At 39.3% G+C, this 25277-nt stretch overlaps 2 protein-coding genes across 3 annotated transcripts in view; one reads left to right on the top strand and one right to left on the bottom strand.

Moving 5' to 3' along the window:
* The window catches only part of insyn2a (inhibitory synaptic factor 2A), a 49477-nt gene extending 33934 nt beyond the window's left edge, over positions 1-15543 (bottom strand). Inside the window, exon 1 of the mRNA XM_022669080.2 lies at positions 15040-15543. The gene's annotated coding sequence lies outside the window, so the exon portion shown is untranslated. The remainder of the gene's footprint in view (positions 1-15039) is intronic.
* Positions 1-25277, top strand: part of dock1 (dedicator of cytokinesis 1) — a 280761-nt gene that overhangs the window by 148808 nt on the left and 106676 nt on the right. The window lies entirely within an intron of this gene.

The following is a 25277-nucleotide window of genomic DNA, read 5'->3' as shown; positions in this document are numbered from 1 at the left end:
ATTTCGTCAATGCTGAATTAACCTGTCCCTGACATTGGACAGATGTTGAATTTTGTTCACATATATTCATCTATCAGCTGAAAATTAATGTTGGGTTGAAGTCAGGCTCCAGTGTTGAGTAGGTTTTGGATTTCGGTTACTTTAATTCACAGATTTAAACCAACAAAATCGATCTGATGAATTACATGTTCAGATAACATTAAGCTTATATCGCGGAGCTTTTTAACTGTAGCGCGGAGCTTAGCTACTGTCTCACGGAGCTTTTAAGTGTACCATGGAGCTTAGCTACTGTCTCACGGAGCTTTTTAACTGTACCATGGAGCTTAGCTACTCTCGCACGAAGTTAATCTACTGTCCTGCTGAACTCTTTAACAGCAGGACAGTAGATGAGCTCCGCGAGACAGTTAAAAAGCTCTGCGCGACAGTAGCTGCACCTGCAAAAAAAAAAAAAAAATGATTTTTTGAAAATGAGAATCGATTCTAAATTGTTCAATGTTAGAAACTCGGTTCGAGCTCAAAACGATTTTTTCCTGCACCCCTACAACCTAATCTCAACCACAATCTAAAGATCTGCATTGTAGAACACAAACTGCAGTTTGGAGTTCAGCCCAATTTAATCTTCCACTCTGCTGGAATCTGATTTCTGCAGCTCCTCAGTACTTTTTTATGCTAATAATACCAGTTTCAGCTCTATATTTAAAGATCTGTGCAGCAGTTTTAGTTTAATACAGTAATCAGGGTCAGCGCTGTGGGCTCTGGGCTGTGGGGAGTCCTCAAAATACTGAGTGACATCACTCCTCACATCACATCTGCTGCTCCGGCACAGGAAATCCCTCTCTGATCTCATATTACTGCAGAGCAGGTCGTCCTGAAACGCTGTGGTGGAAAAATGAAAGTACAGTGTGACACTTCTGGACAGTGTGGAGCCTGCGCTAATCCGGCTTTAGCTCTTCGCTTCTTTTATTTATTTCATTCAGCCCGTCCTGTTCTTCACTGTGATTAGTGCCGCTTTCCACACTGCTGTACAGGACAGCAATTCAAGGAATCGTGGGCGGAAAACAACCTCAAAAAAAAGAAAAGAATAGAGAGGATATTTTTCCTTTTTATTTATTTATTTATTTATTTATTCTTTTTAACAGAAATGAAAAGCAGGGAATTGAAGGGCCGGTTTGAATCAGTAAGCTCTGAGTAGCCTAATAAAAAAACAGCATGTTTAGCTCCTTTATAGAACCGTGTTTGAGAACCATGTGTGGAGAACCAATACATTGGTCTAAAAAAATGTATATTTATATAATATTTAGGGCATTATATTTAACTCCTTTTGATGTTTAGGTTCTTGTACCAGTTTAATTTTATTGATGTTTTTCACACATTAAATTCAGTTCCATAGTCAGCATGTTTGATAAGTGTAAAGCACATTTGGAACGGTCCACACTGAGGCCTGATTCTGAGGTTGTTTGTGGGAGGGGCTTATTAGTGCTGGTTTGTTTTCACACACAAGAACCTAACCTAGCCTAACAGAACCGTGGATTGGTTGTGGAATGCCATTGAGTCACTTTTCCACGTGTAGTTTCACAAAAGCTTTAGCCAACAAGCACGCACCCTAAAGATCTTTCATAGGTTCTTTATAAATTACATTAAATATGTTGCCTATTTTGTGACCGTGTTTTGTGTTTGAAGAGGCCTTAAATTGGTGAAGGCTGTTTTTTAAAAAATTGACACACAGGTTCTTCACAAATCAAACTGTGGAAGTGGATCTTCTGTGGCATCGTTAAAGGAAGTAACCCTGTGAACGGCGTAATTTAATGGCTGTATGTGATGCAGCAGTGGGATTAAAGGTGGTGAGAATGGTGATAATGGTGAGATGTGTGTTTGTGTGGTGTTTGTCAGGTGCGTGGGCTCAGATTAGACTGTGCTGCTCTGCTGGAGCTCCAGTGCTGAATATTAAAGCATATCTGATGTCTAGAGGCAGCGCGTAATGACGCCTCCTCTGAGTCATTGTGGAATAGTAGCACAGTACGCCAGGGAGCTGTATGCACATGTTCCCCTCCACACACACACTCAACACACACTACCAAACACACCCTTTCATCCACAGCCTCGTATCAGAACCATCATAACTCAGATATTCTGCTGAGAATTTCAGATTTCACATTCTTTTCTGTTCGTTTTCATTATAGATTACTAAAATACACGTTATGAAAAATAGGTTCCAGCTATAATAATAAAAGAAGCAGCAGCAGAAATAATAAATGATGTAGAGTTTTTTTTTATTCTTACTCTAAGAATGAGAGTGCATTATGTAAATTGCGTCGGGAGATGTCTCAGGGAATGTACACACCTGTTAAAGGTGTTGTGAGGTGTTATCTTGTTAAGTGAGTGAGTTTGAACACTCATGGGCCAGCGTGATCATCATAGTGAGGTGACGTGTACTATGGACAAACTCCATAGTCTCCAATAAAACCAGGCACATTCTTAAAACATACGTTTGTTTTGATGCATTAAAAACATTTACTTGGTGGTGCGCTATCTTAATATGCTTTAAGTATCTTCATTGGTGCGCGTACCCTAGTTTTAGAACTATCGGTGCTCTCTTTACTGAATGCGGTCAAATCATTGTGACTCCTTGTGAAAAGAAAGTATACTTACAAGCATTTAAAGTATACTATAAAGAATACTAAAAGTACATATTACAATTAATATACTAGTAAAAAATACTGCATTTTCATAAAATGGATTTTATGTACTATATATAAATAGTATTTACTAATATACTAATATACTTTAATCTATTTTTCTAAGTTAGCAGAAGTTGTACGGAAAAAAAGCACAATCTACTGCTTTTATATTGTATTTAAATATAGCTTAATTGCACTTCTAATAAAGTTAAGTTGCCATACGTTGTTCCAAAATAGTACATTTAGTATTTATTTAAGCACATATTAATTTTAACATTTAGCACTGGTTTCAGGGCCAATATTGGATGAACAGAGTGTGTCTGAATGCTATCAGATCCTCATAACAGCTTTTCTACACTAAAAAATAAAAAGGGGAAATGTAATCGAGCCCCACCATGTTTATCACTCGACCTCCTGTCTGTCCTGCATTTCTGTCTGTCTCTCTCTGTCTCACTGTCTCTGTTTACATGCAAAGTATTTCTCCAACCAGAATGAATTAATTCTGATTGTAGAATCAGACTGAGGTGTTTATAAATACGAATTCACCGATAGTCTGAGTAAACTCTCCGTTTATATTCATGCTACAAGTATTCAGATTAAACATGATGCAGTGTGTGTGTAGTATCGCTTAGTGCACACGCAACCATGACAGAGATATTGAGAATTAGAATAATTGAGAATTTAATTTATCTGATTATTTAAATAATTATCCACCTCGTTCGATCGGATCAGAATTGAGAATTAAAATAATTAAGAATTGAGAATTTTATTTATCGAATTATTTAAAGGACTATTCACCTCGTTCTATCGGATAAAAATTAAGAAATTGAATAATTGACAATTTAATTTATTGGATTATTTAAAGGATTGTCCACCTCGTTCGATCGGATTGAAATTGAGAATTAGAAAAATCTGATTATTTAAAGGATTATCCAGCTTGTTTGATCGGATATAAATTGTATTTGGAATGGTCTCAATCGACTACTTTATTCAGATTTAGGTGTTTACATGGGCATGTTTTACATGAGTCATTAGTCTCATTATTTACAGATTATTAGGCTGCATGTAAACGTAGCCGCTGACTCTCAGTCTGTTTTCTGCTGTTCTTTTCTGTGTTTCTCTCTCCTGTTTTTCTCGGTTCTCTTCATGTCTTGTTCTGGCGGTTCCTCTTCTGTTCAGATCTAAAATCAGATGGGTGATGGGAGTTACCCCCCGCCGGTCTGCCTCCCCTAAAAGGACCCACTCCATTCCCCCTAACGACAGAGCCCGAAATGAGCAGAGATAATGAGAGAGAGATGATGGTGGTGATGAGAGAAATGGTGGAAGATAATGAGAAGTGGAGAGATGTGGGTTTTAAGAGGAATAAGGTGTAAAAAGAGGTGAAAAAAGTAATGTGTGGAGTGTTACTGGAGAAGAGAAGAGCACTCAATATATTCAGCGCAAATAAGCAAGACTTATATAAAGTTTAACTGATTTACATGGTAAGATCCACACGCCGGTACAGGTGTTAATGGAACTACCTGAGAACTTCTATCAACGCTCTGTATGATGAAAAAAAAAAAATACAGAGAAGAATAGAAATTAAATGTGAATAAGGGAAATTATTTATTATTTTTTATTATATATGTTTCCAAAATTTGCCCTCGGGGATCAATAAAGTATCTCTCTATCTTCTCTTTATTTTCTGTTATATTTCCTCATACAGCCCCAGACCCTGATGCTACCACCACCATGCTTCACTGTAGTGAAAGAGCATTTTTCTCTGCACTCCTTATCAGGATGCTAAAACGCATGCTGGACCCCATCTGAGCCAAACATGTTTCTCTTGATCTTGTTAGACCACAGGATATGGTTTGAGTAATAATCCATGCTTTTGGACTGCTGGTCTTCAGTAAACTGTTTGCAGGTTTTCTTGTGCATCAGCTTCAGAAGAGGCTTTCTTAAGCTAAAAAAGTTCCATGCAGACAGAGTTGATTCAGTGTGTGGTGTATAGTCTGAGCAACATCTGCAGCAAAACTGGCAGCACTTTCTTAAACCTCCCTAATCTAGCAGATCCAGTTAACACTCAACACTAGGAGAGTGAGGAGAAGCACAGGCCTGATTTAAAATCATGCCACAGCATCTCAATCAGACCTCGAACAGGCAACTCTATTTTTTTGCTGACCTATTCCAAGGTTGACTTCAGGTCATTGTCCTGCTGCAGAACCCAAGTACGCCTGAGCTTGAGGTCACAAACTGATGGTCAGACATTCTCCTTCAGAATTCATGGTTCTGTCAATTTGTCCAAGTCCTGAACAGCTACCAAAAGCGAAAACATGGCCAATTACGTTTTGTTAAGCGGCAGCTGAAAGTGAAGAAGCATGATCCCAGATTTAAATTCAGTTTTCTGACCTACTCTTCTAACCCTTACTCAGTTAATCTACTGCTGAATAAGGATTAGAGAGAAATATGAAAAACATAATATTAAATACAATAAATACTATAAATTGCTTGCCATCTGATCATTAAAATATATATATATATATATATATATATATATATATATATATATATATATATATATATATATATATATATATATATATATATATATATTAAATTCAGTCAAATCGCTAAATTCTAAGCAGTGAAATAATTTTAACACCAAATGCAGAAGAAAAGTAAATAATGGCCGTAGACTGAACTGAAATTCGCCGCCCATAAACATGATCTGATGCTGGGAATCTTATCCACTGCTGTTCTGCTCGACTTTACTGCAGACATTTACTGTTTCTGCTTGTTTTGGGAGTTTTCTGTTGCCTTTAGAAATTGAACTGCAACCTCAGCAGGCTTCAGGTCGAGCTTCAGTCAGCTGATCAGCTCGCTAATATACTTTTATGTGCCCTTAAATTAATGCTGACATTTTAATCCTTCTTTTTGTTAGTTTAATTGAAATATGATGCTCCTCAGTGCAAATTAACCAGGAATATTTAGACAGTCTGGGCCAGACTGCTCTGTTTTGAGGAGATTTAAATAGAAAAAGAAGCTAAATCAGATTATTACATTGTGAAATAACAACTTTGTACACTGCAGTCCAGAGGCTCTGCTTTGACTGTGTTCACATTACAGTCACAAATTAATCAGTTCAGATGTTTCTGGCTGTTTTGATCTTTCTTAACTTTTCATAAAGGTGTACAAAAATTATAACATTACATCATCTGATCATGTGATCAGAAATTGGGATTGATCACGTAATTTTCAAACAATGGGATTTGGGCGGAAAATATCTAGATCACTGATTTATCAAAAATGTTGGATTGTTACAACATTAAAAAAAAAGTTACATTGGTGCTCCATGAGTTCACTGTAAACTATATTGCTGCACTTGCACACTGAGAATGTTGTGAGTTGTGAGTGTTTGTGGCCACTCGTGCTCTCGTGCTGTTTATTGATGCTGATTTATTGATTTATGTCTGATTAGCACAGAAGCTAATTCAGCAAAATCCCTATAGAGCCATCCGCTACTTTCATCCACGCTATCGGCATACTGTCACTGTGCAGAAGACTCTCTCTCTCTTAATCTCTCTATCTCACTCACACACACACACACACACACACACAGTGTTTCCTCTTTCCAATGTGAAATATGCAAAAAATATATACATATATGCAATATATAACTCATTGATTTAAGACTTCTGACGACTGTGAATTGATTGCACCAGATTTTAGAGTAGTTTTAGAGTGTATGGGTTGAATATTTTTGCATGCCACTTTTTATATATTTTTGTTTTTGACTGAAATTTTGAATACCATGCATCATCTTCATTCCACTTCACAATGATGTGCTTTTGTGTTGGTCTATCACTTTAAAAGTCATGGGCAAAAGTCATGGGAAATGAGACCTCTACCTGTCCCATGACTTTTGGAATGGCAGTGTATTTTCTCCCATTGCAGCTTTAAATTGACCACAGACGGTTTTTAGTCTCAGGCTGGGTGTTTTTGTGTGTTTTGTATTTTTGGGTGCGTAAATAAAATGAGTCTAGACTGTTATATAACAGTTTTGAGTTTAGCCTGTTTTACAGCTCTGTATACGAAAATAATTTAACATATAGATTAAAATGTTCATCAGGCTCTTTTGTGTAAAGTTTCTGCTGTTTTTCAGGGTGAAGTTTTTGTATGTTTTATTCTGAATATGTATAACACGCGATTCAGAGCTTCAGAACACAATGGCTTGGTCTCAGGTGTTCATTATATCTTTTAGTGTGCCATGTCTCTCTCTCTCTGTCTCTGTCTCTCTCTCTCTCTCTCACTCTCTCTCTCTCTCTCTCTCTCTCTCTCTCCCTTTCTCTCATTCTGGGAGAACAGGGCTGTTAATAAATAAACCTATTAACACATGAAAGCCAACATCTGGACGGTGTAGAGGCAGCAGTGTTGTGATCGCAGCCAACCTGCATGTGTGGGTGGGGAGGTGGGTGGTTGTGTATTTCTTTCTCTCTCTTTTTTTCTCTCTTTTTCTCCTTGTCCTCCATTTGTCTTTCAGTCTTTCATATATATTTTCCATATTTCAGATTTCTCTCTTTCTCTCTGTTTCTGGCATGACTGTCTAACAGTGTTGCTAAAGCATTAACACAAATGAAGTTTCTGAACAATGAATACAAATATAGAATAACAATAAATACACTACCGTTCAAAAGTTTGGGGTCACATTGAAACATCCTTATTTTTGAAGGAAAAGCACTGTACTTTTCAATGAAGATAACTTTAAACTAGTCCTAGCTTTAAACAAATACACTCTGTACATTGCTAATGTGGTAAATGACTATTCTATCTGCAAATGTCTGGTTTTGGTGCAATATCTACATAGGTGTATAGAGGCTCATTTCCAGCAACTATCACTCCAGTGTTCTAATGGTACAATGTGTTTGCTCATTGGCTCAGAAGGCTAATTGATGATTAGAAAACCCTTGTGCAATCATGTTCACACACCTGAAAACAGTCTAGCTCATTACAGAAGCTACAAAACTGACCTTCCTTTGAGCAGATTGAGTTTCTGGAGCATCACATTTGTGGGGTCAATTAAACGCTCAAAATGGCCAGAAAAAGAGAAATTTCATCTGAAACTCGACAGTCTATTCTTGTTCTTAGAAATGAAGGCTATTCCATGCGAGAAATTGCTAAGAAATTGAAGATTTCCTACAACGGTGTGTACTACTCCCTTCAGAGGACAGCACAAACAGGCTCTAACCAGAGTAGAAAAAGAAGTGGGAGGCCGCGTTGCACAACTAAGCAAGAAGATAAGTACATTAGAGTCTCTAGTTTGAGAAACAGATGCCTCACAGGTCCCCAACTGGCATCTTCATTAAATAGTACCCGCAAAACACCAGTGTCAACATCTACAGTGAAGAGGTGGCTGCGGGATTTTGGGCTTCAGGGCAGAGTGGCAAAGAAAAAGCCATATCTGAGACTGGCTAATAAAAGAAAAAGATTAAGATGGGCAAAAGAACACAGACATTGGACAGAGGAAGACTGGAAAAAAGTGTTGTGGACGGATGAATCCAAGTTTGAGGTGTTTGGATCACAAAGAAGAACGTTTGTGAGACGCAGAACAAATGAAAAGATGCTGGAAGAATGCCTGACGCCATCTGTTAAGCATGGTGGAGGTAATGTGATGGTCTGGGGTTGCTTTGGTGCTGGTAAGGTGGGAGATTTGTACAGGGTAAAAGGGATTCTGAATAAGGAATATCACTCCATTTTGCAACGCCATGCCATACCCAGTGGACAGCGCCTGATCGGAGCCAATTTCGTCCTACAACAGGACAATGACCCTAAACACACCTCCAAATTGTGCAAGAACTATTTACAGCAGAAGCAGGCAGCTGGTATTCTATTGGTAATGGAGTGGCCAGCGCAGTCACCAGATCTGAACCCCATTGAGCTGTTGTGGGAGCAGCTTGACCGTATGGTACGCCAGAAGTGCCCATCCAACCAATCCAACTTGTGGGAGCTGCTTCTAGAAGCATGGGGTGCAATTTCTCCAGCTTACCTCAACAAATTAACAGCTAGAATGCCAAAGGTGTGCAATGCTGTAATTGCTGCAAATGGAGGATTCTTTGATGAAAGCAAAGTTTGATGTAAAAACAATGTTATTTCAAATACAAATCATTATTTCTAACCTTGTCAATGTCTTGACTCTATTTTCTATATCACATTCAGTGTGACTTTTCATGGAAAACACAAAATTGTTTGAGTGACCCCAAACTTTTGAACGGTTGTGTACATAAACATAAAATCTATTTAACTCGATTAAAATACTACTACTATTACTACTACTAATAATAATAATAACAATAATAATAATAATAATAATAATAATAATAATGATAATAATAATAATAATCTCTTTATCTCTCTTCTTATCCTCCATTTGTCTTTTCGTGTTCATTACAAATTTAATTTCCCCTGTTTCCTCTTTCTCCCTCTCTCTCTTTCTCTCTTTCTATCTCTGTCTCTCTCTGTCTCTCTCTCTCTGTCTCTCTCTCTCTCTCTCTCTCTGAGGCAGATGTTATCTGGATGATGAGGTGAGAGGTTGATGGGGTGACGGGTTGTGTGATGATGGAGGCGGTCTGGTCTGAACGAGGGATAGAGAAGCGTTTAGAGTTTAGAGGAGGGATACAGATACAGAGACACACTCTCCTTTATACCAGCTTTCCACAGACTCCCCTGTGCTTTTATTTAATGTACATAAACATAAATTTATATCATATATAGATATTTATATCATTATATCACTTTCTGTGCTAAGTGTATATCTGTGTATGTCAGGGTGGAGTATGCATGTGTGCTTAGCTGTCGAGAGATAGATAGAGATGATAGATAGATACTTTATTTATCCCGAAGGAAATTTAGGCATCCAGCAGCAACAACACAATACAATAAGAAACATACTCAGACAAATCAAAACACAGAAGAATAGAAAATATATAAGGCTATAAAAAAAAAAACCTAACTATACAAGGTAAGGATCTATCTGTAAACGGAGCAGTGCAGTAGATGTTGCTAATGGTCATAAATAATTAAATAATTAACAGAGTAAAGTGCAATGACATCGATTACGAAAGTGACTGATGTGACATAGAAATATAATATAATATAAGTATGCATACATTACAAGACAGTTCTAAAAAGAGAATGTGAAAATGTGAATACCCAATCATGAGTAAGGTATACTTTAATGTAAGCGAGGTTGGGGAAGTGTTAATATAAATAATTAAGTTGTTGAATAATGTCCAAGTGGTGTGCCTGGATTAAACTCAGTCGTCAGCAGCATCCCGTCCCCGATGGGAGGAGTTAAAGAGTCTGATGGCTCTCGGAATGAAGGATTTTCTGAGTCTGTCTGTTGTGCAGCTCTGTGACAGCAGTCTGCCACTGAACACACTCCTCTGCTTCATGATGGTGGTGTGAAGTGGGTGACTATCATTGTTCATGATAGAAAGCAGTTTATCCAAAGTCCTTCTCTCAGCTATTGTAACCAGAGAGTCCAGCTCCATTCCAACCACTGCCCCGGCCCTCCTGACCAGCTTGTCCAGCCGTGATGCATCTCTCCTCTTCATGTTGCCTCCCCAGCACACCACAGTGTAGAAGAGAATGCTGGCCACGATTGATTGGTAGAACATCTGCAGAAGCTTCTTACAGATGTTAAAGGACCGCAGTCTCCTCAAGAAATAGAGCCGGCTCTGTCCCTTCCTGTACAGGGTGTCTGCTTACAGAGTGCCTGCTTAAAGAAGTGTGTGTGTGTGTGTGTTTAGAGAGCATAAGGAGAGGGTGAGGGATTTGTTGCAGGTCTGGTTGAGTGCATGCACTGGATCATGCATTAATCTAGATTACTTTTCCTTCACTTATAGATTCTATTCATCAGGACTGAACACACAGAACGCTTGTGCATTTATATATATATATATATATATATATATATATATATATATATATATATATATATATATATATATATATATTTGGCAAGACCATTAGTGAGATCAGGGTATTGGATGATGATGATGATGGTGGCATGTTTGTATGTTAGTGGTGGGTGTATATTCTCTGTCCATATGGATTTCCTCTGGTTATGTACGTACTAAAACATTTGGTAGGCCATATTTCATGCTCATTTGAACACGAGAATGTGTTCCCTCAGTTTCATTTGGTATTTACGTTTCTAATCTGATTTAGCTATATTTAGGAGCAATGCATTAAAATTTAAAATATAAATGGATTGTTTTGTGCGTACGGAAGTTTTCAGCTAACAGCGTACAGAACATTTTTACTAGGAATTCCATGCTAGTCTTGCAGATACATGAGACTGCAGGTGAATAGACTACTCTTCAATTGTCTTTGTGTTTGTATATGAGGAAGTATATATGTGTGTCTATTTATGTATAGGTGTGTAAATATAAGATCAGATATGATTTGGCGATCTGTTCTGGGTGTCACTTCTGGTTGGTGTGTGTTGGTTGGGATTGTGTTGGATTTCTAGTAATGAGCAATTCTGGGCCTTAAAGGCGTTATATAAGTGTAAAGTTCATCAATACTACCCCAACTCATCCCAAACTCCCCAACCTCTATTACAGAGAACATGGTTCCACTGCTCTAGAGCTCAATGACGACTGGTACCAAGAGGTTAATGCCCTGCTCCATCCAGAGAGTCCTAGTGTAATTCTCTATAGAGGTTATACCAAAAATCAGAACTACTCAAAGAATCCGTTGACCTGCTCCATCCTATTCTATTGGCAGTACTTCTGTACAGGAATTAGTTAAGGTGCATTTGTGCTTTTGCACATATATACCAGCAGTGGGTACAGTTTAAAGTAGCTGTAAATGCATTCATTAGAATAGGTGTCTACAAACATTTGGACATTGTACACCCACTCTATATTAGGGCTGCAACTAATGATTATTTTATGCTTAGTCAATTAGTCAACGATTATTTCTGCCATGTCCTCCATCTCTTAAAAAAAATGATAGGAACAGCTGAACATGAGATTTAAAGGGGATTTAAATGTGTAGATGTTCTAACATAGAAATTATAAATATTTAGGGATTAAATGGGTAATTTGTTGAGTTTGGGCACTTTTAGAGACATAGACTAAGTTGAGTGTAAACTGTGAGAGTGAGCCATTTATCCATTATCTCCCATTGCGCTTCTGTTCCCAGCAGTGTGTGTAAATAATTTAACGATTAGTCGGCAATGAAACAAACTTAAATAATCGACTTTGTCGATTATATCGACTAACTGTTGCAGCCCAAATCTATATTCAAACGAACTTTAATTTAGACGACTTTCCTTTGTATTTAGTGTTGAGTTGAGCTTCTTTGTGGCGTTCTGATTGGTTGTTTAACCTCCATAGAGAACATAAAATTGAAAACTCTGGAGTTGCCATGAGCACATGAGCCTAAAGACACCATGCCCAGTATTAAACACTGGTTATATGGGTACACAGCTTCCCAGGATTTGGGCAGTGCAGCAGCTCCAATGTGCTGAATCTCTTGAGTGATGGAGCTTCATCCAATACCTTTGAAATGAGTTAGATAATCGTTTGTTTTCTAGAGAAAATCAATCATCCAACCTCATTTTGTTTAGGTACTAATGTTCTCAATCACATCTTCAATATCAGTGTCCATCAATCATCCAGCGTAGCAGGGTCCCTTAAGATAACAGGCCTTCTGAAGCAAAGTATGATATCTAACTCTGTCCAACTCAATCTGTACCTTCGTAGAAGACCTGCCATTGCAGAGAAAGATCGAGAATGTCTATAAATCGTAATCTAGTCTAGTCTAAATGTGTCTAGATGTTGAAGTAGTTGAACAGATGTTCAGCACTCACAGCTCGTTTAGTCACTACAGAATGCATTATAAATGGACAATTAGAATGGGACTCTCTGGATTGGTAGAAGAAGCCTCTAAGAAGATCTACTTTTGCTGGGTTTGGGTGTGATTGGGTGTGAATTTGTGTCTAAATGTAAATAACTAGACGCCCATTTCTAATTAATAGTCAGTTCAACTTCTATGAGGAATCATTGCTCACAGCTTGTTTAATTTCTGTAGAATTGTTTAATTTCCAAAAGATTGGAACGCTCTGGAATTCTAGAAGATATGCCTAAGAAGATCAGTCATTGTTGAGTATGTGTGAATGTCTTTGAATTGATTTGTGTCCAAATGTAAGTATCTAGACGCCTATTTCTAATTTCTAATTCCTAATAGTCACTTCAGCTTCTTGGAGATGTTGAGCAGATGTTGCATCTCAGCTCATTTGGTCGATACAGAAAGCAAACCCAATTGAATTTGACACTCTGGACTGCTGTAGAAGAAACATCTGTGATGTTCGATCATTGGAAGCTCTGTGTCCTCATGTATCCAGGCTCTCTTAATAATTTCTATTTATTAGTCGGACCAGATTCTTGGAGAATTTAAGCTAATATTTATATTCATCACTCTGAGCTTATTGCAGATGCTTTCACACCTACTTAAGTTCAAGTTCAATTTATTTTGAACCAAAATCACAGGTGAAAAAAAGTGCTGTGAACCACATTCTAGAGCAAAGGTTCAAATTTGTCTCTGACCAAAAGAGATGGTCTCAATCTCGATCAACTAAACCATGGAGAAGTTCGATTGCAGTGTTTGAAAGCTCTTTTCTATATGACTCAGACTTTTGGAACGACATGAAGTTGAGACACAAGCTATTGTCAGCCGTTAAACAATAGAAGAAGAAAAAGAACCTGCATTGTCCAGAAACTCAACTGTCCTTCAGGTTAACCTATTATGTTTTTATTCTGCTGTGTGTTGCACATGCACAAGCAAGTGGAGTCAAATACTTGCATAGAGGCAGAATTCAGCACAACACCTACAAAAGATTGGCACACCATGGGCTGTTAGAGGATATGCCTAAGCAGATCTGTCATTGCTGAATATGTGTAAATGTCTTCTTGGAGAAGCTTCTTCAGCAGATGTTCAGCTCATTTGGTCGATACAGAAAACATATCCAATTGAATTTGACATCTGTGATGTTCCATCATTGGAAGGTGTGTGTACTCATGTATTTAGGCTCTCTTAATAATTTTTATTTATTAGTCGGATCAGATTCTTGGAGAATTTAAGCGAATATTCATGTTTATAACTCAACTAAATCATGGAGAAGTTCGGTTGCAGTGTTTGAAAGCTCTTTACTTTATGGTTCTGACTTTTTGGACTAACGACATGAAGATGAGTCAAGCTATCATCAGCCGTTAAACAATAGAAGAAGAAAAGAAACCTGCATTGTCCAGAAATTCAGCTGCCCTTGAGGTTAACCTATTGCGTTTTTATTCTGCTGTGTGATGCACATGCACAAGCAAGTGGAGTCAAATACTTGAATAGAGGCAGAATTCAGCTGGAAACAACACCTGAAAAAAAGCATCTTCCTGACCTGACTACATTCTATAAACCAAACCAGTCAGTGTCGAGACCCAGCCCACGGAGGTGATAACATGCACATGGACATGTGCAGGACATCGTAAAGTTCTTTAAGGTGCTCAATAAAAACCTGGACTAAACATACGTATACAATTTGACTCTGCTCTGGACTTTTTAGGAGTGACAATGTCCTTCTCTAGCTCTCTAATTCTCTATAGAAGAGCATTGCCAATCGTGCCAATAGAATGGGACGCTCTGGAGTGCTAGAAGAGGCGTTGACGTAGATCCACGGTCGCTGAGGATGTGCGTGAACTGCATCTGAATGGATTTTTGTGTCGTGTTGAGTGTAATTGAGCAGAACTACAGCACTTCAGCACTTCCCACATAATATGCTGATGGTAGATGGATCTTCACCCATCTGTCCAGGTCTACCGTAACCCTGGTCTACTCGGAGACACGCTGGTGTCCATTCAGTCTAGTCATGCTTCATCATGCTTCCTTTAGAGTGATGGTCACGTCTATGCTGGGTCACGTCTATGCTGGGTCACGTCTGTTCTTTTTACTCTATTTTTGATCTATCTGAGACACTTTTTCCTCTTTGTAGATGCTCTCCAGCTCTGAGAACACTTGCCTCTCTAAAGTCCGGGTGTTTAAGTGCTTCGTGCTGCAGCAGTAATGAGGAGGATTCGGATTCGGCGGAAACACCTGGCTGCAGAAAATTCACCAAACCCAGAGATTAGATTTTGACTCCTCAAAAACCTGATATAAACAGCTGCCAATCGCAGCATCTGCTCCCTCTCTCTCTATCTCTCTATCTCTCTCCTCACTGCTGAAGCTGCCAGAAGCTTCTCACAGATACTGAAGATGAGCGCTGAAGGTTAGAAAGGCTAGAAGATAGAGGAAGATGAGTAAGGAAGGCATAGCGAGTGTCACTCACCTCCAGATGCAGGTCACTGACGGAGCTGAGACAGAGCCTGCTGCTCTGGACACTGCATGTCCTTCCTCGCTCGCTCTGGCGTCTCTCAGTGCAGCAGGGCTCCGGCGGGTGGAAGACGGCGGAGGGGAGAGGGCAGAGCGAGGGATGAGCGAGGAGGACGAGGACCTGCCATGCTGGAAGTTGCTCCTCAGACGTAAACAGATCGTTAGTCACTTCCTCTCGGCCGGTACACATCCACAGACGCATCCGCGCCGAGTCCGAGCTGCTGCCGCTACGCTACTGCCATTTCTGCGTGACCCGTACACCCTCACACACGCACTCGCGCACTCTCTCACACACTCTTACACACGCACACACGCATTCACATGCATGCGCGCACTCACATGCACGCGCTCGCTCTTACGCACTCTCTCGAACACGGACGGCAGAGCGCCAAACTCAGCGATGTCAGCGATGGCATTCACTCCCGTTCAGGAGATTCATTCTGTGATGCAGCTCCACCGCTCTCCCTCCCTCCCTCTCTCTCCCTCTCTCTCTCTCTCTCTCTCTTTTTCTCTCTCTCGTGCTCTGAGAGAGAGCAAGTGCGTGAGTGTGTGTGTGTGAGAGAGAGAGAGAGCGAGGGGGAGGAGGGATGTATGTAAGAGGGAGGGTAGGAGGGGGCTTTGCCGGGAAAGTCCATCCATCTCCTTGTGGTTTGTTGGCCGGAGATCTGACTTAATGTAGCGTCATAAAGCAAAATCGTGACTTTGTAGGAATCCAGAAAAGTTAATACAACCAACAGGCTTGAGATTTTTGTTTGTGGACTGTATAGGTTCAACTTATTATGATTATTTTGGTAGTCGACTATTCTGATGATTATTTTTTTGATTAGTCGATTAGTTAAAGATTATTTTAACTAATAGATTACCTTTTCTCTATCTCTAAAATACTCTGTGAAGTATTTAGATGCTCTTATCTAGGGAGCTGTTTGTTAGCTTGTGGTTTCTGAGGCTGAAAACTCTGATTATCTTATCCTGTACAACAGAGGAAACTCATGATCTTCTTCTTATTATTATTATTATAAAAAAAAAATATTTCAATTTTTTTTACACATTCCCCAATTTACACGGCTAATTACCTAATCCACTTATTAGGACTCCCCCATCACTAGTGATGCTCCAACACCAGGAGGGTGAAGACTAGCACACGCCTCCTCCGATACATGTGAAATCAGACTCCGCCTCTTTTTGAGCTGCTGCTGATGCTGTAGCATTACCAAGTAGCATCACAGCAGTGCTAATGCTCGGGGGAAAGCGCAGCGACTCTGGTGGTTCTGATACATCAGCTCACAGACGCAGCCTTGTGCTGATCCACATCACCCTAGTGTAGTGATGAGGGGAAAGAGAGGGCGCCATCTACTGTATTGTACCCACCCAGAGAGAACAAGGACAACTGTGCTCTCTCAGGGCTCAGGCAGCTGATCCTCCTTCTTGTTTGTGTTCAGACCTGTTTTTTTTTCGTGCATACTATTGAAGCTGTTGGAGCGTTCCTGCATAATCTCTTGCATTGCTCTGCTGCATCATGATTGGCTGATGAGATAATTGTACAAATGAGCAGGTGTACAGTATGCTCAGTGTATATTTAGCTCTTCTCCTCCTCAACAGAAATAAGAAATTATTCACTGCTTCTTTTTCTACTTCTGCGCTTTAATTTTTATCACTTACATTCAGAACATCACGAGTTCAGCTGCTTAAAAATGATTCCATCAGACCGTAAAGGGAAATAATTAGAAGCGAGTGTGTCGAGACCTTGAGTGATAACTCTGCTGTCGTGATGAAGATGCTGGCGAGGTGGAAGGAAGTTCTGCTGTCTGCCTCCTGCCAGCAATCTGCTTCTATTTAACAGCGACAAATTTATATTCCGTCCTGTTTTAGCGCTTTTACCTTGTGACTGTGAACGGTTGGCGATGGGTTTAGAGTTTTTTTTTAAATACATGTTGCTCAGTTTTAGTGTCTAAAGTTTGGTATATGGGTTTATAGAGCCATGGGGTTAAATGAACAGTGTTTTGCCTCAGAACTTTTTTTTTTTTCACGTGGGAGTTCTTTTGGCCACGTCACGCATCTTTACGTACTTGCGTCACACGTACAGCCTCTAAAAGAGGATCCGACCCAGTTTTACTGAACGCGAGCGGCTGGTGGAGCAGCAGGGACTTCAGAAGAAGAAACTCAGAGCTCAGTACCTCCTCCACTCATAGTAAAACCAAAGAAAGAAAGGAGTGAAGATTCTGACTGAGCTCTCTCTCTCTCTCTCTCTCTCTCTCTCTCTCTCTCTCTCTCTCTCTCTCTCTCTGACTGAACATAACCTGGAATCGAATTCATCCGCTCTGAAAGGAGACCGCATCACACCCGCCCAGTTTAAAATGATTATTCCGCATGCTCTCTGCAATTACCCATTCTTACCAGAGAGGCACTAAATCCCCCAAATCCCAAAACTTACACACATCAGCTTTAATTAATTAGAGCCATAATTTAAAACCTTAATGTTCAATATTATATGTACTGCACTAATGGTACAGTAACTCAAACCAGTATAAAACCTGTATAAAACCTGTATAAAAGCCCAGTCAAAAAAATATAATAAAATTGTAACAGGTGTTAAAATAAGGTGCTGCAGACGTTTCCTCCTCCTCTTCCTCACAGGATCTGATTTGGGAAAGTGGAGGAGATTGAGGCTTGTCGTTTAGTGGTGACAGTTTTTATTGATGTTGACGACGACACACACACACACACACACACACACCCCTAAACACTCCTGCTCACACACACCCTGCTGTGCCGGTGTGTTATTGTAGTGTGTGTCTGTCAGTCCTGATGGACGGCGGCAGTGCGCTCAGTACTGTCTCCCCAAGCTGTCAGTACCCCACACTCCAATATTCACAACGTGTGTGTGTGTGTGTGTGTGTGTGTTGTCCTGCTGAGTGACATGTTGTTTAAACATGATCATATTTTAATATTTAACATTTCTCAGTTGTACCTGTGTTTTAGTGGCTCAGGGGTTTTTGTTTAATATATATATATTTTTTTGTTGTTCACTGAAGTCTGTTTTAATGCTAGAAATGACTGAATGATACAGTACTTTTTTATAAAAAATACATTCTCACATTTTGCAATCCAGTATTTTTTGATACAGTTAGGAACAACATTAATGTATGTTAAACTATTGATATATTAATGAATTTTATTAAACCGTTTTAAAAGTAAAATATTTTAAACAAAACACTTAATACTAGTTTTTATACCAGAGTAAGGCTGTTATCAAGGATTTATACATGATTTATATATATATTTCATTAATGGTTATTAAATAGGATTCGAATAATTAGAATGATTTAGAAAGTCTGTTTAGTCATTTAATATTAGTATACATTGCATTATGATGATTATTATGATGGATAAATAATGAATCTGGGTAGTTACAGCTATCTGTAACACTGTGTTCAGACTGCAAGTAAATTGGATTTGTTTCTGAAATCAGATGTGTTGAGATGAAGGTCTGCCCTGTTTCTTGTACAGATCCAGTTGTAATCTTATTTAAAGCACCTCTAAATGTGATCTCATGTTATTTATTTTTCTGTCTAGACTATCAGAAATCAATCTGGATGCAGTCTTGCTATTCCTGAGATCAGATTTGTGCTGACAGTCTGAACATCACAGCCTTACTGTGGTGGAATAGAGTGCACTGTGTTGTTTAAAGGGTGGATTAGGATGTAGCTTTGGAGAAATTATGCAATATTTAGGGCCCACTGATTGGACACATTTTAATTATTTAATTATGTTTTTTTAAATAAAATTTGAACCCCCATTGGTCCATTTTAATGATGGACTCTTTGTGAGTTGATGATTGGTTGCTTTAAGTAGGTTCGTTAAAGAAATTTTTCACTGTGCAGCTCTTGTTACTATTGTAATTCACTTAGACATGTGTGCTAAAGTTCAGTAATTGCAGTAATCGCTGCTGATCCATAAGCAAAGTGATTTCGGCAGAGAACTTCATTTGCACTCAACCACCACGCCCATCTTGCCCCGCCTTGCCTCAGTACTCCTCACTTGCCTAATCTAAAACATAATATTGTTGTGATTAATTTAAATAATTTGAAAGTGATTGACTCCACTAATATAAATAATATAATCCATTTTAAAACAGCCTCACTGCCAAGAAATGTTAAATACCTAAACAACTTCAGATATTAATTTCTCATTCTTCTGGTGCCAACTATTAGTCCTCGCTCCAATTCTCATTCATATCATGCTTTACCGTGAGCACTCACTCACTAGATAACACCTCACAACTTATACAGTTGAAGCCGTTCTCAAGCCCCTCCCCTTCCCTCCCCTCTCTCCCATTATAGCCTGTGTTTGATGTTAAACAGGAATGGATGAAAGGTTTTAGTATTTTAGTATTTTGGATTGTGTGTAAAAGTGATTTCCTTATTTACACTATAGTGTTCCCACTCGTTGTAATGTAATTTTCCCCTCAGTTAAGATTATATATATAATGTGTGTGTTTTGTGTTTGAGCTCAGTCCAGCGCTGAGACTCGGTCCTCTCACCCCTCCGGCTCAAAATGCTGAGTCACAATACAAATCCACATCAGCTCCGTCCTTAACAAACACACACCCTCACTCTCTCTCTCACTCCCTCACTCTCTCACTCCCTCACTCTCACTCCCTCACTCTCTCACTCCCTCTCCCTCACTCACTCTCACTCACTCCCTCACTCTCACTCACTCCCTCACTCTCACTCACTCCCTCACTCTCACTCCCTCACTCTCACTCACTCCCTCACTCTCACTCTCTCACTCTCACTCACTCCCTCACTCACTCTCACTCACTCTCACTCACTCCCTCACTCTCACTCACTCTCTCACTCTCTTTGAGGCTAAAATTGAACACTTGGGCCAGAGCCCTCGGCTGCATCGGCCTCCTTTTAATCTTCAGTGTGAGGGAGCCTCGTCATTGGCTGCTCTCTTTACTGTATGAATCCTGTATACTGTACACTTTACGTAGATTATACTATATACTATTATACTGTATACTGTATCCTATACGTAGATTTATCAGGAATAAAACATTAAAAAATAATAAATAAATGTATGAGGGTTTATACCTGCCAGTTTGTTTAGATGTTGTCTTGTATACTAATAATAAATAGTATAATCATATTAATAGGATTTTATGCCTTGATGATGTCGATTATGTTAAAAGAAAATCGATATATATTTATATAATATTAATACAGATTAAGTAGCATCATAATGCAGGATAGTGCTGTATGTGGTAATGAAAAAAATCATGATCAGGCAGGCCTGTAATTATAACTTTTATCTGGATGATATATTACCTCCAGAAGTAATTGCAACACTATATTGTATACGCTATTACTGTCTTACTGTATTACTGTTTTATGGCACTAATATATACAATATATAATACTAGTGCAATAATACAATAATACCCTTTTAAAAGTTAACAAATTTGTAATTTTTAGAATATTCAGAGATTTCAAGTATAATAAATGTTTTTAAATATCCTTAATAACTAAAAAGATTTCCACATATCAGCTGATTCATGCTAATGAGCTGCTCTTGCTATAAAAAACACAATTTACAATATTAAGGTCAGCAAAAATGATGGAGGTCATATGCTTACATTGAATGATAAATCAATAATGTGATTATCATGACAGGATGTGCCGTGTTCATTAGCTTCCATGAGACATCGCTAACTAATACTAACAAATACTTCAATACTGCTCCATGGTATGTCCCGTGACATTTGGCATGTAGGTGAAAATACTTTAAAATCTAAAAAAAATCAGGAATCATGAAATTGACCGCAATTTTATAGCCTTGAAGCTTTGAGATATTTACGTTCCAGCCAATGAACAAGTTTGTAAACCAATAAAACAGTAACTTGGCTCCACCCACTGCAAAAACACTGGAAAAACAGTAGGACCATTAGAGACATTGAGGCAAAGAAACAGTTAAATATTTTAGTTATTGTATTTATTTGCTATATAGGTTTTATAGTAGAATAATAGAGTGTTATTTTCTGTGCATTGCAGACACAAAACTGCATTCTAATTTTTTTTCCATCACTGGAGATAATTCAGGTCTGAAAGGGTTAAAATGTGAAAGTGTTTCAGCTGCTAAAAAATGTTTATTTATTATTTAGTGTATAATCTGAGCTCTATCTCTCTCTCCCTCTCCCTCTCTCTCCCTCTCTTGCTCTCTCTCTCTGTAACCTGTCTTTACCTGTTGGTGTTTTTAGCTGATGTGTATTAGTTTGTGTCCACCTGTTAGTTCTGCATCCAGATTGAAATGGCTGTGATTACAGAATTCTGTAATTCTACATTTATAAACCCCAGAGTTTCCCCAGAGGTACACGGCTAGAAGCCCTCTCGTAATCTAACCTTCTTTGTAGATTAATTTCATATGTTGGGTTAATTTGAGTTTCATGATTAAATGAAAGATAAAAAGCAGGAAACATGCAGCAAGGTAGGGAGTTCTTCACACCGCAGACTGTGCTCATGTGACAAAAAAACTGGAGGCAGAGTGAGGTAAAGATCCACAGAGAATTATCTCACAGCTCACAGGACAGAGTGAAAGTGCCTTAGTGGCAAAACCAGATAGAACAGGAAGTTCCACCTTAAAGGTGTTGTGGAGCTGTTTTAATGGAATCAGTGGGACCTACACTAATTTAACCTTGTGGATTTAAGCCCAACGTCCCGCTCTGTACGTCCAGCCGCAGCAGATCCACATAAAGATGATGGTGTGTGTATAGTGTATATTGTGTGTGTAGTGTGTGTAGTGTGTGTAGTGTGTGTAGTGTGTGTAGTGTGTGTAGTGTGTGTGTGTATGTGTGTGTAGTGTGTGTGTTGCCTCAGTTTGTCTTGGCTTTGGGGAATTCCGAGGATTTCCAGCTTTTCGTGAAACTAAAGAAAAAGCAGAAGATCCAGCACCTCTTTAAGAACACAGTTGCCATGGTAACGGGCGGGTGTACAGTGCTGATGAAGTGAAAAAAAAAACGAGATTAGAAGTAGAGGAAGATTCACCTTTCTGTTGTTTTTCTCCTCTTTTCTGAAGCAACGCTCTCAACCCGACTAATAACAGTCCAGAGGAGCTTCTGATTCCCACAGCAATTACATTACATTACATTACATTGCATTACACCTGGAGCTCCTTTCTGCAGGACCGTAATATACAGTAACTAATTACAAATACTTCACTACTGTACTTAAGATACTAAAATACTGTGTCTGTATCTGCTGGAGTATTATTTACACTTGACTACTGTACTTAAGTACTAAAATGCTGTATCTGTATCTACTGGAGTATTATTTTTACCTCTGGAGTTGCAGTATGAGAGCGTCTCTCTGATGATGAATAAAATGACGTTTCAGCTAAAACTATAAATAATCTTTATTTCTGATGTATTTATTAATGGCTAACCTGGCCTTTCTCCCAGCGTTCTGCTGGCTGCCCTTCAGGCAGGTGATGGTGTTTTGTGACTGTGAAATATATATATATTCAGTGAAAATGAGGGTCGTGTTGTTCTGAAAGTGAACTGAAGATCAGTGCAGTTCTTCTTTTTATCAAATTAACCTGTTTGCACTAAATAACCCCTCCTGCCCCTGTTAGAGACGCCTCCTTTATCCCAGACCCTGCAGGTGATTCAGGAGCTCCGGCTCCCGGCCCTCCGTCTCCTTCTCCCTGATTTACGCTCCGGCTTTGTTTTCTCTAATAGCCGTGGCGAGGGTGTAATTGGCTCGGTTGTTGGGAGTTTAGGAGCTGAGGAGGAGCGCTAGCAGCCCAGCAGAGCTCATTTGCTCCCGTCTGTTAGATAAAGATCTGGATAATTATAGTCACTTTGGACGGAGAGTCTTGGCTAGGTAGCTAATGATGACATTAGCAATGTGCATTCTCTGGAAAGGAGGATCTTAAAGTAAACACTGGCGTATGTGCTTTTAAAAGCTAATAGTAGAGTAATAGTGTGTTTTTATGGTCTGTATATAAATAAGATAAACTCAGTGTTATATAATAATTAGGGAATTATTATATATTGACCTGTGCATGCTCTGCGTGTGAAAGGCTATAGTATCATCTACGTCACATGAGAAATAAGCACAGTTTTAGAATGCCAGAATAATATATTTTATAAATAAAAACATGCAATAAAATGATGCAATAAAATGTAGTGGATTATAAAATATAATTAAAAATAAACCTGTGATGGTTCCGTTTAGAAAACTGTAAATATTTTGTGTTGTTTTCACTAACCTGACCTAAAATAGCACGTTTTTAAAGTTTCAAAAACTTAATAAAGATCAGTAAATAAAACATTATAGCAATGCAAATCAGGGAGAAGAAAAAATGGTGGAGTGGAATTATGGTGGAGCGGAGTTATGGTGGGGTGGAGTTATGATATGGTGATGTTACGGTGGCGTTACTGTGGAGTTGAGTTACGGTGGAGTTACTGTGGAGTTACGGTGGAGTTGAGTTACGGTGGAGTTACTGTGGAGTTACGGTGGAGTTGAGTTACGGTGGAGTTACTGTGGAGTTATGGGGGAGTTGAGTTACGGTGGAATTACTGTGGCGTTACGGCGGAGTTGAGTTACGGTGGAATTAGGGTGGAGTTGAGTTATGGTGCGTTATGTTCTGATCTCCCTGCGGTGTCCTCCACCAGCTTCAGCACCACCAGCAGCCCTGCAGCCCCGTCCTGCTCTCCACCTCACAGCGCTGCCCCTCATTACCCACCCTGATCAAACAGCGCCGCTGATAGGGGCTCAGTAAATATCAATATTAGCTGTTTGGACAGCGTTAGCGGCTTAGCGGGGCGCGAGCTGTCGGCGAGAGCCGGCTGTGTTTGCTTGTGTCACTGTGGATTTACACACTGAGCTAAATGAACTCCAGAGGTTTCCAGCCTCCAGCCGAGGAAAATATGAGCCGGTTCTGCTCAAAAGTAGCAAATGTTTTATACATCGACTCAGAAATGAAATGAAGAGCTCTGAGTGGTCCAGAGGAATAAAGCAATGTCAGTAAGTTCAGGAGATCGCCGGATTCAATCCCGGTCATGCAGCATGCCATTTGTTGCCGGAGTCTAAGAGTCTAAGTCTGGGTGGGTACAGTAGATACCCACCCACGCTCTCTCTTTCCCCTCATCACTTCTAGGGATGTGGGTCAGCACAAGGCTGCTGTAAGCTGATGTATCAGAACCAGAGCGTTAGTGCTGTGATGCTACTCGGCAATGCTACATCAGCAGCAGCTCAAAAAGAGGCAGAGTCTGACTTCACATGTATCGGAGGAGGCGTGTGCTGGTCTTCTTAACCCTCCTGGTGTTGGACGTGGTTTCTGCAGGTTCCTGCTGAGAGTGAGAGAGGAAGAGAGATCTGCTCCTGCTGGTGTTTCTCTTCTGCTGAGTTATGTAGGCCATTCCTAATTACAGCTGCAGGATAAACTCAACTGAAACAAAGACAGAAAAACACAGAAACAGCAGCAGAGATGCAGCTATGCCGTCAGTTACCGTACGGAGCGCCGCCGCACCTTTCCGGGTTGTTCCGTCACCTTCAGTCTCCGCCTGTTAAAGGAAGTGAAAAAGCTATATTACATTACACAACAGGTTTACCAGACACAATTGTAAAAATTGTAGAGCTCCTCCTGTTAGAGATAAGAGGATAATTCAATTACTTCATACTGTTTTATATTTAATAATTGAGATTTACATATAGGAATTACATATTTATAACCAGAGGGCATCTCTTCAACCTGACAGAGTAGATAGACCTGTGCTTCTGTCAGAAACTTAGAAATATAGAAAGAATATAGTTGTTTAAAATAGGTTTTATTGTGTTTGCATGATTTGACTTTGTAAAACTAAATTTACACTCTTAATTGTTTTGAATTATGTGATAAATCAAATGAAATCAAATGTGTGCAGGGTAGACCCACAGCAATAACATGCATTTATTTATTTTCACCGTTCATAACGTCTCAACTATTATTGTGCAGATTCTCCCCTCTATTTGTGTTTTTTACACTGATTCACACAGATTGGTCTCATAAAGTTTTAAGAGTTCAGAAATCAAGATCAGTTGATATCAGCATCATGTTCTCCTCCACCAGTCTTACACACTGCTTTTGGATAACTTTATGCTGCTTTACTCCTGGTGCAGAAATTCAAGCAGTTCAGTTTGGTTTGATGGTTTG

Source organism: Astyanax mexicanus, chromosome 15 (assembly GCF_023375975.1).
Source record: "Astyanax mexicanus isolate ESR-SI-001 chromosome 15, AstMex3_surface, whole genome shotgun sequence".
NCBI lineage: Eukaryota > Metazoa > Chordata > Actinopteri > Characiformes > Acestrorhamphidae > Astyanax > Astyanax mexicanus.
Note: the sequence above shows the minus strand (reverse complement) of the source record. Positions and strands in the feature narration are given on the sequence as shown.